General features: G+C 29.5%; 1 long non-coding RNA gene and 1 pseudogene across 1 annotated transcript; one reads left to right on the top strand and one right to left on the bottom strand.

The window, feature by feature from the left end:
• Positions 1–3,247: 3,247 nt before the first annotated feature.
• LOC112495551 (uncharacterized) lies at positions 3,248–18,440 on the top strand (annotated as a pseudogene).
• Positions 7,074–9,121, bottom strand: LOC102612677 (uncharacterized). Its single transcript, XR_008055413.1, has 2 exons — positions 9,029–9,121; positions 7,074–7,575 (listed from the first exon to the last, which is right to left on the bottom strand). It is a non-coding gene; the product is annotated as an uncharacterized LOC102612677 (long non-coding RNA).
• Positions 18,441–19,254: the final 814 nt, after the last annotated feature.

The raw sequence follows: 19,254 nt of genomic DNA, 5'->3' as shown, positions 1-19,254 counted from the left end.
TAAATTAAAAGATTTTAATCTCTCTTCTTATTACTATAAGTGCACTCTGCACGGCATTTTTTTTTTTTATATAATCAACAATGGCAATTTGTAATGTAATGTTATATTCATATTCCTATCGTGTTGAAATTTTAAATAACACAAATTCAACTCGTTTGTTAAATGTATATATTTAATAAGCTAATAACATAATTAACATAACGCTAATATTATACGAAGGAAGCGTTTATATTTTAGATTGGAGTGAAAATCATGAAGAGTGAGAATCCTAGGATTAGGAGTGTGGAGTGGAAGTGAAAGTATGTGTTTATTTATACTTGAATGAAAGTATGGAATTGAAATCAGAATCCAATCTATGTGTTTACTTTTTTTTGAATTAGGAGTAAATATTTTCAAATTACAAGTTTACCTTTATTTAAAAAATTGTAGTTTTTAATTGCATAATTAATAAAATATATATTTGAAGAATAAAATATTTATTTTATTATATTTGAAGGTTTATAATAATATTAAATTCTTAATTATGTACAACAAAATTTTATTAATTCTAATTTTAGTTATGTAAATTAAAAATTATTGATAAGGGCAACATAAATGAAACATTTTTACTATTAACACAGTACAAAATTAAAATTTTCTTGGAATTAAAATATTTATTAATATTAATTATTAAGATTAAATAAATATAATACTATTATTATTAAATAAATATAATAATATTATATTTTTAAATAAAGATAGTATATAGTAATATTATTAATTCTCTATTAATATAATAATATTATTTTTGAGTAATTTTAACTTAGAATCAATGTAAATTATACTTAGTTAAATATGATAATATTATTTAAATTTATTATAATTATATTAAATAATAATAATATGATAATATTATTTAGTACAAAATTAATATTTCTTAGAATAAACTATTTATTATTATTAATTATTAATATTAAATAAATATAATACTATTATTTTTAAATAAATATAATAATATTATATTTTCAAATAAAGGTAGTATATAGTAGTATTATTAATTCTTTATTAATATAATAATATTATTTTTAAGCAATTTTAACTTAGAATCAATGCAAAATATTATTTAGTTAAATATAATAATATTATTTATTTATTTTATTGAATATAATTATATTAAATTTAATAATATGAGGGTAAAAAAGGAAGAGGTGGAACCCATTCACAGCCCCCATGGGAGTCCCACTCCCAGTCCCACTCCAAAAATAGATGGGTTCCACAGAATGAGATTCTAATCCTCCCTTAAAATATGCAAGTAAACATTGGAGTGAGCGAAATTCACACTTCTCACTCCCACTTCAGAAAGTAAACACAATATAAATAAAATAGAAAGTAGTACTGGCGACAATAAATAAATTAGCAACGCCAAGGATCAATGAAAGAATTACAAAATAACAAAATACATACTATGCATTTTTTTATAACAGAAAATGGGACTAATTTTCAAATATTTTCAAAAGCAATACAGAATGATTTCCTTTTATTTTGAAGCATTGTATGAACTCGAATAACAATGATACAAAAAGAAAAGTGATAATTCTCTGATTGTTTTTTTTTTCTCTTTTTTTCCCTCTTTTTTAAAAGGAGATGGTGGGATTTGGTTGTTTGCGAAATTATTGGTATGGGAGTCTATTTGTTTTTGTTTTTACTTTATTAATTAATTAGCGAAGCAAACATGTAATCATTTGTAAAGGGTTCATTAGCATCGAATTATGTGAGATGAATTTGTAAGACTTATTAATTTCGATAAAAATGTAGTGTTATTAAGGGCCGTTTGGGATTGTTTTTGAGAGGCTTAAAAGTGATTTTGAAAATTTAAAAGCTAATTTTAGTGTTTGATTAAAAAAAAAATCAAAATTACTTTTGTCAAAATCAATCCGCGGATTTTGAAAAGCAGGGAAGGAATAGTTTTTAAATTTTGATTTTGAGAATCAATTTTATCTTTCAATACAATTCCATAAATATCCTTAAAATTATCAACTAAACCCAAAATTATCCTTATTTAAATTGTTAGTCGAATTATTATTAAATTTGTTTCACTATATTATAAATTTAATTATCAATTGTTTTAAGATAAAAATAAAAAATAAAAACAATATATTATAAATTTTTATTTTTAGTAAAAATTATTATAATACATTATTAAAAATATTATATGTACATGTTTTTATATATATATAAATAACTTTATACTACATTATGTACATTTTAGTCATTTATTTTCTCTTAATAGTTTAACAATAAAATTTACCAAACGTCCATAACTGTTTTCAAAACTCACAGTACTTCTAAAAATAAAATTTACCAAACACTTAACTAATTATCTTCACAGCTAATTATTTCTACAGCACAGTTAACAACAATTATTTTAAAAGCTATAGTATTCCCAAACTGACCCTAAGTTATTAATTCATTAACTTGAGGTACTAATATTTATTAATTATGGTGATTAATTTATTTAACTTGTCATAATTTTCAACTGAGAATGAAGTTCAATCAATATATGAAAATTAAAAAGATAACTTTTTTTTTTTCAATTTTTAATTGTTATGATTTGATTTCACTCTTTTCCGATTATTGACATTGTAAAAGCTTGCTGAATGTCATCAAATGCTTGTATCTGATTTCACAAATTGGCAAATATCGTTTGGTTTCTCTATAAGTGGCCACCAAAGTAACAACATCCACCATATATCAAAAATTAATTTTAAGAATCATTTTTACTTGAAATCTTTGAAAAGAAAAATCAACCAGATTAGATTAGATATATAACTAAATTCGATACCAGATTAAAATGAGAGTATGATTTAATAAGAGAGAACGAGAATTGATCATGTCTCAACAGACTAAAAATAAGATTATGCAAAGTTACATGCAGGCACATCATATGTTAATCTTAATTTTTTTTTACTGCTGAAAATTAATTAATTAGTTAATTCCACTACTTCCATTTTTAATTGTATGGTGTGTAACAAATTGGCGGCTTCTGAATTATGTTGCATATTTGTTAACTTAAAGAAATAGTACAATTTTCTATCAGTCAAACTCACTTCACTAATATTCTTCATCATTATGGTTAATGGCTTAGTAAATGTAGAAGGAGGAGTCAGCTAAAATGAAGTACTTTCTCTTGTATTAACCTTTATTAATTGTTGAAGTTAAAAAAATTTTTATAACAGCTCCAACTCAAAATCAGTAAGGTGTACGTAGGTTTTTATAAATATTTCTATAGTCTAATTTAATTGTGTGATGCACAAACTAACTTCCTCACTTCTTTCATATAAATGAAGGCAGCTGAATACACTTTTTTCTGATGCAGTCTGTCCCTCTTTGGTGTGATTATTCGAAATTTTGCAAGAATATGATCCATCTATGCGCGAATGTTTAGCCGATGGCATTTCAAAGGCAGGAATCTATTTAAGCGGCTATTACTGCTGCTGGTCTGCATGTTTCAGAAGGGAATTGTACAGAGAATTTGAGCTAGCTATATTTAGTAGGATTGATAAGACTAACTTGAAGGTGAGATATTTTAATTTATTTTGGGCTAAATAACGAGTTTATTCCCATCTATAGAAAGAAAAAGGGAAGTTTTTTTTTTTTGGTTGGTGGGGGGAGTGTTCCAACCCTACCACATGACAAGCATTCCAAGACCTTTGCTGCTTGTTTTGCAGGAAAAGGAAAAACAGGTTCAGTGGATTCGAAGTATATTTCATCGCCAGTTGTCTGTTCCCCTTACAAGTCTTGGGAGGTCGAACAGGGGGCTGACCTTGATGTTGAATCTAGTAATCTAGATGGGATTTCTTCTAATGTTGCCTCAGCATACCAAAAGGCATTGGAGATGTGTAATGCACGAGCTCATCTTGAAGAGCAGATTTCTAGGCAGGATTTATCAGACTCAGAGAAATTTCAACAATACATGGTAGATGACTTTACTATCGTCATTTGATAGCTTTTTAAAGTAAGTGAAATATAGCCCTAAAAATTTTACTAATGTCAGATTTCTTCTTATGGCATTAGTATTTTGCTTTTGTGTAGCTAACAATTAATATCTGCATTTTAAATATGATCTATTGTTTCTTAGCAAATAATAATAATAATAATAAGTAATAAATATTTAATATCTGCATTCTAAAAAAAAATAAAATGTCTGCTCTTTTTACTTTGTTGGGGGGGGGGGGGGGACATGCAGTGTCATTATCTTCTTTCTTCTCCTTTTTCTATTTTGTGCTTTCAAGTCTAATATTATTATATTAATCTGTTATTGTTGTAGATATACTTGGAAGTATGAGCAATCTTCTGGAGATCCTGGTCGAGTTCAACTTCTTTATGAACGTGCTATTACCGACTTTCCTGTATCAAGTGATCTCTGGCTTGATTATACTCATTATCTTGACAAAACATTAAAGGTTTATCCTTCTATTTTCTGTTTTAATCCTCCTGTTGCAGCTATTTGTATACTAATCTACTCTCCTCTTCAGGTAGGTAATGTTGTGAGAGATGTTTATTCCAGGGCTACAAAAAATTGTCCCTGGGCAGGAGAACTTTGGGTACGATCTTTGCTCTCTCTGGAATGTGGCCGTGCTTATGAGGAGGAGATATCCACTTTAGGTTTAACTGTCACCCTTTATTCTGAGCTGAATCAATTTTCCTGAATGTAATTGATTTTGATTGTTTGAAGTTAAAGAAATGATCAGCTTCCTCGGCAAATTTCTTGGTAAGCACTTGATTGTGGGAGTCACTGAGGAAAAGCATTCCCTAGTGTTTTTTTGTTTTTCCCCTCCCCTGAAATTGCAATATACTTCCCTTGAAGAGTAATTTTTGCTTTAGCATTTACACATCTGTACAGAAGCAAACATGGATCAGAGAGATTTAGTGGGCAAATACACCTGTGCTGAAAAATTAATGCATATTAAATACCGTGGTGGTTGTTGGAATGCTCCAAAAAGTGTTTTCTTGGTGCTCCTGCTCCTTTTATACTTCCATAGCATTTTAATAACTGGGTTGTTTAAACGTCCTGTACTTATTTTCTTTACAAACGTCTTTGTATTTTTTAAATTTATAAAAGATTGTTCTAATTATATTAATAGCAACAAATTGCGCAAACTCGAATCTTAATTTCATTCTGCCCCTATTACATATTTACGGGATTCACCTATTATTTCATCAAATTTTCCATTACTAATTTCAGGTGTTTGGGAAGTCACTACGATGTGCTTTTTCAACCTTTGAGGAGGTAAAGATATAAATTTATGTCTTCTGTACATATCTTGGTTTCTTGAGCTGTATGATTTGGTATATATCTACTTCTGATTCATCATGCATTTTTTTGTTAACTGGTTCTTTTTTGTTTCAGTACCTAGATCTATTCCTTGCTCGAATAGATGGTTTGAGGCGGAGAATTTTATTCTCCGGTGAAGTTGAGGGCACCTTGGATTATTCATTGATAAGGGAAACCTTTCAGGTTTGTAAATTTATACTGTTGGCTATTCAATATTAAAATTGGTTTTACTCCTTAATATCAAGAAATTGAAGCTTCCCAAATCCACTACAAGAAAAATAAGATTTTATTACAAAGAATATTAGTCACTAAAAATAATAAATTAGTCACTTTATATTTTTTATGACAAAAAATAAATTGTCACACGTTAGTCGTAGAAGGACCGTCTTAAAAGGTTCTAACGACCAAAATTATTTTCGTCACTTTAAGAACATTATTCTATGACCAACATGATTGTCTTAAAATTAAGTTAAAATTGTCACGAATAGTGTCTAAAATAGTCAAATTAGAGATTCAAAAATGTAATCAATGACACTTCATATCGGTCATAATATGTGGTTTATAGTGACTATAATATTTGTCTTAAGAGTTTGTAAATATAGTCGCAACTATTACTAAAATCGTCATTTTAGAGGTTTGACGATACAATTAGCAACACTATTTTTTTGTTGTTGAAGTTTACATATCGCGACATTTCATAATCGTCCCAAATAGTTTTCATTTGTGACAATTTTTGCTAATACAATTAGTAATTAATTTAGTGCCAACTTTATTTTAATGACAGTTTATTTTACTATTACATGACTAGTTAAATTGTATCAAAACATTTTAAGTGACTATTATCTATTGTCATAAAATGTAAGCATTCGCAACTATAATATTTAGTCAGAAAAATTAACATGTTATGACGTATTCTTTCGTTGCAAAATATATGTAATATAGTCTAACATAATTTTTAATTACAATGCACTTTATTATTTTATGACTATTTATATGGTATCAAAAAAGTTTAAATGACTACTTTCAATCATCATTAAAAGAAAACATTCACGACGACATATTTTAGTCATATAAATTGATATATAGTGACAAAAAAATTTTGATTCAGAAAATATTAATCCGTGACATCTAATTTCGTTTCAAATGACGAGCAATATAGTCTCACATTATTTTTAACTACAATACATTTTACTATTTAACGACTATTTATATTGTATCCTAAAAGTTAAAGTGACTATTTTAAATTGTCATTTAAAAGAAAACATTCATGACGACACATTTTAGTCACATAAATTGATATTTATTGACCAAAAATTTTGATTCAAAAAATATTATTTCATGACTATTAATTTCGTTTCAAATGATAAATAATATAGTCTCACATTGTTTTTAATCACAATATATTTTACCATTTGATGACTATTTATATCGTATCCGAAGAGTTACAGTGACTACTCTAAATTGTCATTAAAAGAAAGCATTCACGACGACATATTGTAGCCACATAAATTGATATTTAATGACGAAAAAATTTGGATACAAAAGAGATTATTCCATGACAATTATCTTCGTTTCAAATAACAAACAATATTGTCTCACATTATTTTTAAGGACGAAGTAATTTACTAGACAGGCTAGTGTGATTATTAAAAATAGGTGGTCATTAACAATCAAACCAACAACAATGAGAATAATGAGAATAACATAAGAAAGACTTCGAAATATTTATTCATAATCTGAAGGATTCAAACACAAAGCATAACATAAGAAAGACTTCGAAATATTTATTCATAATCCGAAGGATTCAAACACAAAGAATGACATTGAAATCCAAACAAATTTGGTTCTTAGCAAATAAATGTAAATATAAAAGTCACAAATCACTATCAATGACCTAAAAGTAAAATTTCATAGTAGATGTATTTGCAAAGGTCTTATTGGGATTGAGAATCAAATAATGCAGGATCAACTGAAGGTGTAAGTGAAAATGATGGTTGTTCTTTCATGAATTTTATGAAATCTTCAACTACCTATAGTCTGTTATCTTGCTCATTAATCTTTTTTGCTTGCTCCTCAATCGTCTTTGCCATCTCCTGATTTTGTTGGGACAATGCTACATTGGATGTTAACTTTAAAGGACCTATCATTTTCTTCACAAAATTAGATTTCTTCCCCAAAACAATTTCACAAATTTGATTATCAGTTAATGGCTCAACATTTTCCTTGGTATTGGAGTTTTCCTTCATGTCTATCATTTGGTCCTGCATAATTAGAAATTGAATAATTACTAAATCTTTAAAAATAATATTAAACACATCTACAAAAGATAGTGAATCATATTTTATTAGTCATATTAAAAATAAAGCTCTTGAATCTCGTTATAAAAAGATATTAACAGCAAGGAGGAAGCTCTTGAATGCCCGAGGAGATAGAAACAAGAAAAAGAAAGATGAGTATAAATGTATAATAGATATAACTCGGTGAGTGGATTCTTTAATTATTACTACTATAATAACATACTTTCTAGAATCCACTAGTACTAGAAAAGAATAATAAAAATATATATAAATTTAAAATTACAAGAAGGGTTCTAAGCAAATAATATAATGAGTTATGAGTATGATTTCAATTAATATTCTGTTTACATCCATATCTATGTTGGAGAATGATGTAAAATAACAATTCTAAGCATATTGAAAATCTAGTCGCCACTCAACGCACAAGTAGAGCATATTAAGCCCGTCATACATGAGTGGAAAGTAAGCTCAGAATTAAAAGCAGAACAATCACAACAAGTCATACATTGCAAATATAATCAATGTGCCTGTTGAGCAATATATGATAGTCATATATAAGTGGAGTGTCGTCATACACCTGTGCAGAACTGTTATAGCTACCATAGACAACTTGATACTCAACAAACATGTGTATCGATAAAAGCTGGTTATATGTAGACTACAGTAAACAAGACACTCACCCAAAGTGAACTCACAAATGGCAGAAATAGTCAGCAAGCTTGTAGGGAAACATAAACTAATAGTGATATTGCAATGGTTCAGCAACATATTTCAATTCAATATTAAAATACCAAATTTGGAGACAAATGCATATAAACTTATCAATATTGTAATTCTGCACATGAATAAACTTATATATCAATATTGTATTTCATATATAAGTGGAGTGTCGTCATACACCTGTGCAGAACTGTTATAGCTACCATAGACAACTTGATACTCAACAAACATGTGTATCGATAAAAGCTGGTTATATGTAGACTACAGTAAACAAGACACTCACCCAAAGTGAACTCACAAATGGCAGAGATAGTCAGCAAGCTTGTAGGGAAACATAAACTAATAGTGATATTGCAATGGTTCAGCAACATATTTCAATTCGATATTAAAATACCAAATCTGGAGAAAAATGCATTTAAACTTATCAATATTGTATTTCTGCACATGAATAAATTCTGATTAACGGACTGCATGTTATTTCCTCAATCACAGTTACACTTTACAATCACGTAATGGAACAATTCTTATTTTTCTTGTAGACTAATAAAATATCATTTTATTCTTTGTAATAAAATAAGAGTAAAATGATAATACAATGGAAGAATGAAACATTAGTTAAATTTTTTAAGCAAATATGTCCTCAATCCCACATATACTTCTAACTGCAAGTAAACGTAAATAATTTGGAAAAACTTACATATTTCGCTTTTGCTTCCATACTACTCCATCCTTTGGCTTCACTCCAAAACATCTTTCGGAACAAAGCAATCAAACCAGGAGACTCTCTAAGCATTTCCGTCTTTCCAATATAAAAGAAGAAAAGCATTTTAATATTTATAAACATGATACAAGTACATAATAGAAAAAGGTCAAACAAAATTTCCTTCATTTCAAGTACCATTTCATTTAGATGTTGTGCATGAGACTTCGATCCACCACGATGCACAGAAGACACTTTACTACGATTCTGCTTATTTTTTTCTGATCGTATCTGTAATTAATTTTGTTAGAACATGTTATCAAATTAATTAATAGAATTGACAATTATTACATGAAAACTATGTCATCGTGTGAAATGGGTAAGCTGACCTAGGTTCTAATAATAATTTACAGCACCTAAGTTTGCCATAAATTTCAATTTTCTGAAGCGTTTTAACAAAATAGTTGCATTTTATGATTTACACAGAATATGGTTCATGGAAAAATCCTCAATGATATATTTTATAATAAACATTAATAATAAAAGGTACCAATCTAATTATAGTGATTGAAATCACAAAGAAAAACAATAAAAATGGTGTAGAAAAACAGTGCCAACAAAAAAAAATCACAAAGAAGATTTCTACCAGCAAATAGCACTTGGTATATTAAAATTGTACCTTAAATGCCTCACTTGAAAAATAATCACAAAGACTCTCCCATTCTGCTTGCTTATGACGAAGATCTTTCGGTGGATTTCGCTTTGCCTCTTCAACTGTAGGATATTGCTCAAACTCTTTCTTCAATTGGTGACGAAAATTTTTGAACCTCGTCGCCAATTTATCCAGTAAGTAGTTTCTAATGATTGGATTATGGACATCAATAACAAATTTGCTCTGCAAAGTAAACAAGGAGAAAATACCACAAATGTTAGTAACATTGAATTTGTACAAAAAAGAGGACCACCAATCCATTAACTATTAAACATGAAATGAAGTAAAATAGTACTGCAATATCATCTATCATCAATATCCTTTGAGATTCTGGCACATCTTTCCATTTCTTTGCCCCTAATGGAGCAATTTTCGTTAGAACGACACCAGTATCAGAAGCTAACGCTGCTGCATTAGCACCAACAGGCACTTTCATTGTTTCACAAAATTCAATTGGCAATGGTGCTTGGGACTGGTGAATGAGCTTGTCAAGTTTTAAGCCTCTTGACTTGGATCTCTTGTTTTTCTTAATATTAGCAACTACAAAAAAAAAAGAATAAAAATATCAATAATTTTAAATGACATGAGGCAAATTAAAAAAAATTAAAATATGACTAGATAAAATACCAGGAATAGCGTTAGAGCTAGAATTGGACAATGAATTAGTTGGTGCAGCTAATTCATTACGTGCTTGTGCCCCTGCTACTGAACGTGATCGGCGAGAACCTACAGGAGCCATGATCCAATATCCTATAATTTAACAAAACATAATTAAATCATCCATAATACAAATATGTGCTAACATAAACAAATAACTAAAAATAAATCATACATAATAATGCACATAAAAAAAAAGATTACCAAATTGTATTGCATGTATTATTAATTGATATCATTGTCATTATCTTTTGATGAAATATTTTCACTATCACTACAATAATTTTCAATTGTTTCATCCTCTTCCCCAATATCAGAAGCCTCATCTTCAAGTATTAGTCCCTCATTATGTATTCCATCGTTGTCAGCTTCTTCAGAACTCACATCAGGTCGATTGAATTGTCTACCATCTAAACATTCTTCTTCGACGGCCAATTGAATGTCAGATGACTCATTCTCTTGGTAAATATTATCTACATTTTCAAAGCTTTCTTCTATGTCATTTATTTCTGGAACATCCCACATATGTCGGTGTTGCATCTTGTTTACCACTTTCCAATTTGATCCTAGCTTGTAGTCATCAACATAGAATACTTGTCGGACTTGAATTGCTAACACAAAAGGATCATTCTCGTACCACATTCTGCTTACATTAATGCTTGTGAGATGATAATCCTTTTGTATTCTCTTTTTATTAAAATTAGTATCAAACCAATCGCATTTAAATAAGATAATCTGATTTCCGAAAATATAATTTAGCTCTATAACACTAGATAAAACACCATAAAAGTCAACACTAACGCTGCCATGTTGACCTGGTACCATAACTCCACTATTTTGAGTTTTTAGATTCTTATCACGAGTGTGAACATGATATCGAACTCCGTTGACATTACATCCAGAGTACGAGTACACAACAGGATTTGGACCACAAGCTAATGAATAAAATTGGTCAGTGGCTTCTATTGACCCTTCACAACGCATAGTCATCATCTACAAAGAAATAATGAAAAAAGTAATTTAATCCTAAAGTTGATTAAGTATAAATATTAAATTACTAAATGATATTCATTACAAACCCAATTTTTAAACCATGTAGGGAATTACTCTTCTTGTCTTTCCGATATATTAGAAAGACTATGTGCCTCCAACTCCGTAGCATGCTCACTATATAATTTTTTTTATTTAAATTAGAAATTAAAAATCATATAAATAGCATGTGTGTGTTTGTGTGTATTTCAAAAGACTATAATTTACTTACTCCAAGTAAGGTTGTAATTCCTCGCAATTATTCAAGACATACCAATGAGCTTTTTGTATAAGCTTTCGAGGTAGTTGTATTTCTTCCCTTTTACCAAATGGCCTAGCACGTTGGTTGAACACCGATAAACTAGAAATTTCTTCATTTTGTCTATCATCATTCCGCTCATGTCGATTAAACCTTGTTTCGAATCCACTAAGGTACATTGAGCAAAATGTAAGTGATTCTTCCACAATATATGCCTCAGCAATAGAACCTTCAGGTCTGGCTTTATTTCTTACATATTTTTTTAATTTCCCTAAATACCTTTCAAATGGATACATCCACCTAAATGCAACAGGGCCAGCAAGTTTTGCTTCTAATGGCAAATGTATTGCCAAATGAACCATAATATCAAAGAAAGCAGGTGGAAATATTCTCTCCAATTTACAATGAATGAAGACAATTTCTTTGGCTAATTTTTTCAAATCACTAACACACAAAGTTTTTGCACATATTTGTTTAAAGAAGTTTGATAACTCTACAAGTACTGTACAAACATCTTCTCGCAAATATGGTCGTATACCAATTGGAAGCAATTGCTGCAGTAACACATGACAATTATGACTTTTTAGTCCTGAAATCTTACCCTCATTAACATTCACATTCTTTGAAATATTAGAAGCATATCCATCCGGACACTTAACGGATTTCAAAAATCGACAAAAATCTTTTCTTTCAGCTAAAGCAAGTGTATAACATGCATGAGGTTTTAAAAATCTTGGCCCATCAGGTATTAAATGCAACTCAGTTCTAATATTCATTTTTTCTAAATCTTTTCTAGCCCTGATAGTGTCTTTTGTTTCCCTTCGATATTCAACAAGGTCCCAATGATGCTATCACATATATTCTTCTCTATATGCATTACGTCAAGATTATGACGCAACTTTAGTTTAGACCAATATTCTAACTCAAAAAAGATACTTTTTTTTGTCCAATTCAGGCCCTCAAAAGAATGTTTTCTTTTCCGACTAGAACACTTTGGACTTTTGCCAAATTGCACATGTTCCACACACTCAAGTTGTTTCAAAATCTCATCTCCTGACAATACCTTTGGTGCTGGATCTTTTTCTGGTTTCCCATTAAATTCTAAACTATTTCACCAACGGTGACGTGACGGTAAGAATCGACGATGACCCATGTAACAAATTTTATTTATCAAAGGTTGTGATGATGTATCTTTGTTACATACTGGACATGCTTTTTAGCCTTTGGTACTCCAGCCTGATAAGTTACCATAAGCTGGAAAGTCATTCACTGTCCATAAAACACATGCATGTAGACGAAAAGTTTCCTTTTTAGATACATCATAAGTGTCAATACCATTGGTCCATAGTTCTTTCAATTCTTCTATCAAAGGTTGTAAATACACATCAATATCTTTCCCAAGTGCTTTTGGACCGGGAATAAGAAGCGACATCATTGTAAATGGGGTTTTCATGCATTTCCAAGGTGGTAGATTATAAGGAACAAGCATTACTGGCCATGTGCTATAGGCATTGCTCATATTACCAAATGGATTGAAACCATCTGTTGCAAGACCCAATCTAACATTGCGTGGATCTTGAGCAAAATAAGGATATTGGTTATCAAAGTCCTTCCAACCTTCACAATCAGCTAGATGCCTTAAAATACCCTCTGTTTCAACACGTTTATCCTTATGCCACCTCATATCAGAAGCTGTATGTCTTGACATAAACAATCTTTGTAGTCTAGGTGTTAATGGAAAATAACGTAAGACCTTTTTTAGAGTCTTTTTGTCTTTTCCATTATCAAATTTATATCTAGACTCATCACAAACAAGACATTTATCAGCATCAACATTCTTTTTCCAAAATAGAACACAATCATTTTCACATGCATGAATTGATTCATACCCCATTCCTAAGTCATGCAATATTTTCTTAGCCTCATAGTATGATGTTGGAATGTTTGAACCTTCAGGAAGCAAATCCTTTAAGAATTGGAGCAACATATCAAATGATTTATCACTCCAGTGATGAAGTACTTTAATGTGCATTAACTTGATAATACAAGTTAAAGCTGAATACTTAGAACAACCCGGATATGCTTCCTGCTTAGCAGCATCAAATAATTTTTCAAATTCATGGAAGATATTTCCAATTTCCACATTATTTGATTCCGCTAGACTTGTGTCAATATTCATATCCATTTCCCCACACCTGTCAGACAACATCTCAAGACATCCATCATCATCACCATCATCGTCATCATCATCATTACCTATTTGATTCGTGTCCTCATTCAAATTAGCACTACCACTACCGATTTCAAGTTGTTCTCCATGTAAAGTCCATTTTTTTATAGCTTTTAGAGAAACCTTTTAGGATCAAATGGCTTGCAACAGTTTTTACATTGAATGATCGAGTATTCAGACAATCTCGACAAGGACACCGTGTCTTACCATCTTGGTCTAAATTTTTTTCAGCAATTTTAATGAAAGACTTAACACCGTCACGAAACTCCTTAGACAATCTATTTGACAACCACATCCAATTCTTATCCATCATTAAAGTCCTGTTACAGCAAACAATCTATTAGTCTATTAATTATGTACTTTGATTGTTAATTGTGTATTTTCATTCTTATTCTTTTTCCTAATCCACATTGGTAAAAAATATAGTCTATTGTTATGTATTTTCAATCTATTAGTCTATTAATTATTTTCATTCCTAGCAATGCAGAAGAACAAAAAAATATAGAAAAAAAATCATTCCTACAATAGTATTTTATTAACTTGCAAGATATTAACTTGCACTACTAGCCAGTTAAACCATTCATATAAGTTAAAGTTGAACCTTCAGGAATGTTTGGTTCTTTATATTTTATTATTTTTCTGAAGTTTGTTATACAAAGTCTAGGGTATACTAATTATTTAGTGATCATTTTGGAGTATTAAAAAAAATCAACACATGTAACCTATTAATTATTAAAGTATAAATATTAAAAGTCAACAATACATGGCTCCTAAAACTGTTAATTATTAAAATATTAAATATTTTTATTTATTAAATATGCATTTCAAATATTTCTGTTATAATGTTTTAATGGTGATGAAATAGTATGTGAGTATAAAATATTAAATATTTATTAAAATAATTATTAAAGTATATTTATTATATACTTTTATTAAAATGTTAATCATAAATATTTATTATTAAAGTATAAAATTTTAAATATTTTTATCTATTAAATACGTATTTCTAATGTTAATTATTAAAATATTATATACTTTTATTTATTAAATATGTATTTCAAATATTTCTATGATAATGTTTTAATGGTGATGAAATAGTATTTGAGTATAAAATATTAAATATTTATTAAAATAATTATTAAAGTACATTTATTATATACTTTTATTAAAATGTTAATCATAAATATTAATTATTAAAGTATAAAGTATAAAATATTAATTATTTCAAATATTAATTATCAAAATATTAAATATTTTTATTTCTTAAATATGTATTTCTAATGTTAATTATTAAAATATTATATACTTTTATTTATTAAATATGTATTTCAAATACATATGTTATACCAAGTCTAGGTTCTAATAATATATTTCGTGGCCACTTTGCAGGATTGAAAAAAATCAAGGTAAACATATCTTGAACCTATTAATTATTATAAATAGTAAAAAGTCAACAATACATGGCTCATGAAATTATTAATTATTAAAATATTGAATCAGCATAATAATGAAAGCAGAATTTAATATAAAACAAAAAATTAACCATACCTTGGTGAATGGAGGACGGTTGGAAAACTTGATGGATGAGAAAAAGGAGCAAAAGCTGCTGGATGAAAATCCCAACACAAAAATTGCAATATGATATATGTCAGTAAGTGTACTTGCTTTTTCAATCACAATGGCTCATTAAACAATTAATCATTAAAATATTAGATCACTATAATAATGAATACAGAATATTATATTAAAATAATATAAAACAAAAAAAAAATCAAACCTTGTGAGTAGAGAATGGAGAATCCCTATGAAAACTTGATGGATCAGAAAAGGGAGAAAAAGCTGCTGGATGAAAATCCCTAAACAAAAATTGCAATAAAAAATGTGTATGTCGGTAAGTGTACTTGCTACTTCAAGGGAGAAAAAAAGAAAGGAAGGCACACAATTGCAGTACAAATAAAATAAACTAATAATAAAATAACCTAATAGAAATCTTAGGAAACAAACCAGTTGCTTTATTTCTTTGAAAACCGTGAAACACAGGGGAAAGTGGCGGGGTGTGGAAATAATTTGTAATGAAAACCTTATAAAGTAGGGTTTAAAGAAGTGATAAAAGAAGAGTTACCTGGGTGAGTTAAACTAATACATGTGGCAATTTATGAAAGGTTGTCATAATAGATGTGTGTTGTTAAACAAATTAATAAACTGATGTGGCGGTACATCTATCTAATGCCGCCAAAATTAATTCTTTTAACTCATTAAATTTAACTAAAAAAATAAGCGTTACAATCTATAAAATAATAATTTATTTTTATGTCTTCCAAAACATAAGTAGGCTGCCAAAAGAGTCTACTTATATATATATTTTGTTCATTTATAATTTGGAAGTTACCATAAGGAAATCCTTTTCCTAAAACAAAATAAAACTATTACCAGAATCATTGAAATATAGCACATCTTCCATAACAACCGCAAAAGAATAGTAATAAAACTGTACCAAAAATTCCCTACCTGGTTGCTCTTGTTAATGTCTGGCCTATCTTAGCAATGCAAATGAGCCAATCATGCTGCAAACCATTATTTCCAAATGCACTAACCCAGGTTTCTACATTTACAGCAGTATTCCTGCAAGAGAGACATAAATCAGACATTTAGTCTTCAATAAACTTCTTCTTTCTTTTCTTTTTCAGTTAAGCGATATATCACTCAAAAGCACAACAACAAAGAACTGTTCGAGCTAACATATTGAGCATAAGCCTCTGCATACATCCATGGGCCAACTTCTACAGTATGTTCTAAAAAAATTGCAAAACTTCTACAATCAATTCTTTGCACCGAGGTAGGTTTCATCAATTTCACACAACAAGAACCACCATTCCAACCATATCATATAGCCAAATGCAAGCCAATAAATCACATGATTAAATGATAAGGTTTTCAGTTCTCAGTGAATTGTTCCAAGAATTTTAACGTATATATAGTGTGTCCAAGAAAAGAAAGAACTTGGTCACAAAAATACAATGTTATTCAAGACAAAACCTTTAGCTACTACTTTTACTTTTGTCACTGTAATTACTCATCCAAGACCAAAAAATGGCATCTTAAAATTATAAGAAGTAAAAATAGCTTTAGAGACTAATATATATGTCACAGATAGTTTGGTTAAATTTGTACTTAACTTTTAGTTACGAAATAGTGTCATCGCCTATACTAATATTTTGCAACCATTTTTTTTGTCATAAATAATGCAATATTGTCCCAAAATGTTTCGAATTTGGAGGGAAATTCTTGTGCTAAAATAATATGTTTTTCAGTGACTAAAAAAATATTTGTCACAAAAAGGTTGAATCGGATACCAAATATTGTGTTCCAAAATAAAATTATTGGTCACAAAATATAACACAAGTCAGGACAAAATTATTAGATACGATTTCATAAATTTGTCACAGTAAATATCATTTCGTGACCAAATGTCAAAGCGTTGAAAAAAATATCGTCTTAAAAAGTCAAATTTCTTGTAGTGATCATACCCAAGAAATGCTTAATTGTGGATCACTGGATGGAGCTAGTTGCTAGATGATACCTTTAAGATTCAAGACATATGTTGTTTCGTGTATGGCTATCAAGTGCAATTGTGGCATATTGATCTTATGCCAGCATCAGGTATAACATTGTGTCTGGCATAGATACCATTGGAATTCTTTGTTTCTGTTGAATGTTTTCCAGCAGCTATATCTGTGTCCAATGTTGTGGGATGCTGTCACTAGTGCTTTTAAGTGAAGTTTTAAGTTTCCTTGTCAAAATTTTGTTACATATCAAGTGGAAGGCACTGCACTGAAGCATTGGTACTTCTAGATGGCTTGTTCTGGATGGTAGATTTCAATCCATTGCTTTTATTTCTTGGATCATGTTTATCATTGAGGACTTTCTTGGCCAGAGAGAGAGCTGACTGGCGGTCTGGCGCTACCATCATCATTGGTAGCACAAAACAGTCAAAATTCCTATGGGATGCTTTTTGACTTAGAGAAGATGTCTTCAAGAATTTATGGATTTAAATCTTCACATGATGTTCAACTATTGATAGTCTAACCTTGGTACAGGATGTACAGCTGTCTTCAAAGTTTGTGCTCATAAACAAATAACCTGTCTGTCTTTAATCTTTATGATACCCATTAAATTTGTTAGCTTTCTGGGATTTGGAGGTTGTAAATGTCCATAAACGACAGTGTCTTCTCTTCCTTACAGTGTGCATCAGATTACTTGTCAGAACAGATGAAGAATACCAACGGTTTGATGTGTTTGTATGCTTATTGGCGCGTCTTGAACAAAGTATGGGAAAAGATACTCGTAGTATCTGGGAGAGGCTACTTAAGATCAGGTTCACCAATTTTAATTTTTGCCAGTGCATACATAGCAAAAAATTGTTTATATCTATATATATTTTTAGATAGCTTGTGCTTCTCTTAATGCAGTGGTACAATGTTGGAAGCCTGGCAAAGTTATATATCTATGGAAATTGAATTGGGTCATATCTACAGTAAAAGATTTACAGGGACAGGTTCAGGGGTAAATTTCTTTCGTCCAGCTTCTTTAATTAATATTAACTGCTTAACAATGTAACTTGTAGTTTTCATCTTGTTTGTTTAATTAGTCTTATTTGTAAACACCTGAAATCTTGCATCTTAATTTCTGATAATTAGATGTTATTTTAGATATCTGTATCTGTTAAACGTTCTTTCATGTCTGATTCCACTGCATATTTAGTTAAACTGCTCTTTACTGCATTTTGGATTAGTTGATATCTTCCTTTCCTAACAAGCAGAATCATTCAGGACATATGCCATGCTTGGCTGTGATTTGAACGGGAATTTTGTAATAAATTTTTTAATGAATTTATGGGTTTGATGAGTAAATTTAGGGGTTCATACAGACTCGCCCGTAAATTGATGCACAACTTAACAAAAATAATGTTCAAATTGTCACAAAATTTGAAAAAAAAAATCATACAGTTAATTTTTCTTATACTTTACTCCATTATTCAATGGGCATATAATAAATTAGGATGGGAGAAATAAAGGGGAAAATTAGAGTGATTGTTGCAGTGAAACACTAATACAAATGCTTATGCATGTGTAATATGTGTGTGTGTTTGGGGGGGGGGGTTCTTTTAATTTGACCAATAATAAATACATTTATTTGTATTTTTAATCAAAATCAAGGGATATAAACAAAATTTCTACCACTCCAGAATCCAGACATGTATCATTTTATCGTTAAAAAAATTGCATAAAATTGAAAAACCATTACTCGTTGAAAGAGACAAATTAAGAAAGAGTTCA

The sequence above is a fragment of the Citrus sinensis genome, chromosome 5 (assembly GCF_022201045.2).
Source record: "Citrus sinensis cultivar Valencia sweet orange chromosome 5, DVS_A1.0, whole genome shotgun sequence".
NCBI classification, from domain to species: domain Eukaryota; kingdom Viridiplantae; phylum Streptophyta; class Magnoliopsida; order Sapindales; family Rutaceae; genus Citrus; species Citrus sinensis.
Note: the sequence above shows the minus strand (reverse complement) of the source record. Positions and strands in the feature narration are given on the sequence as shown.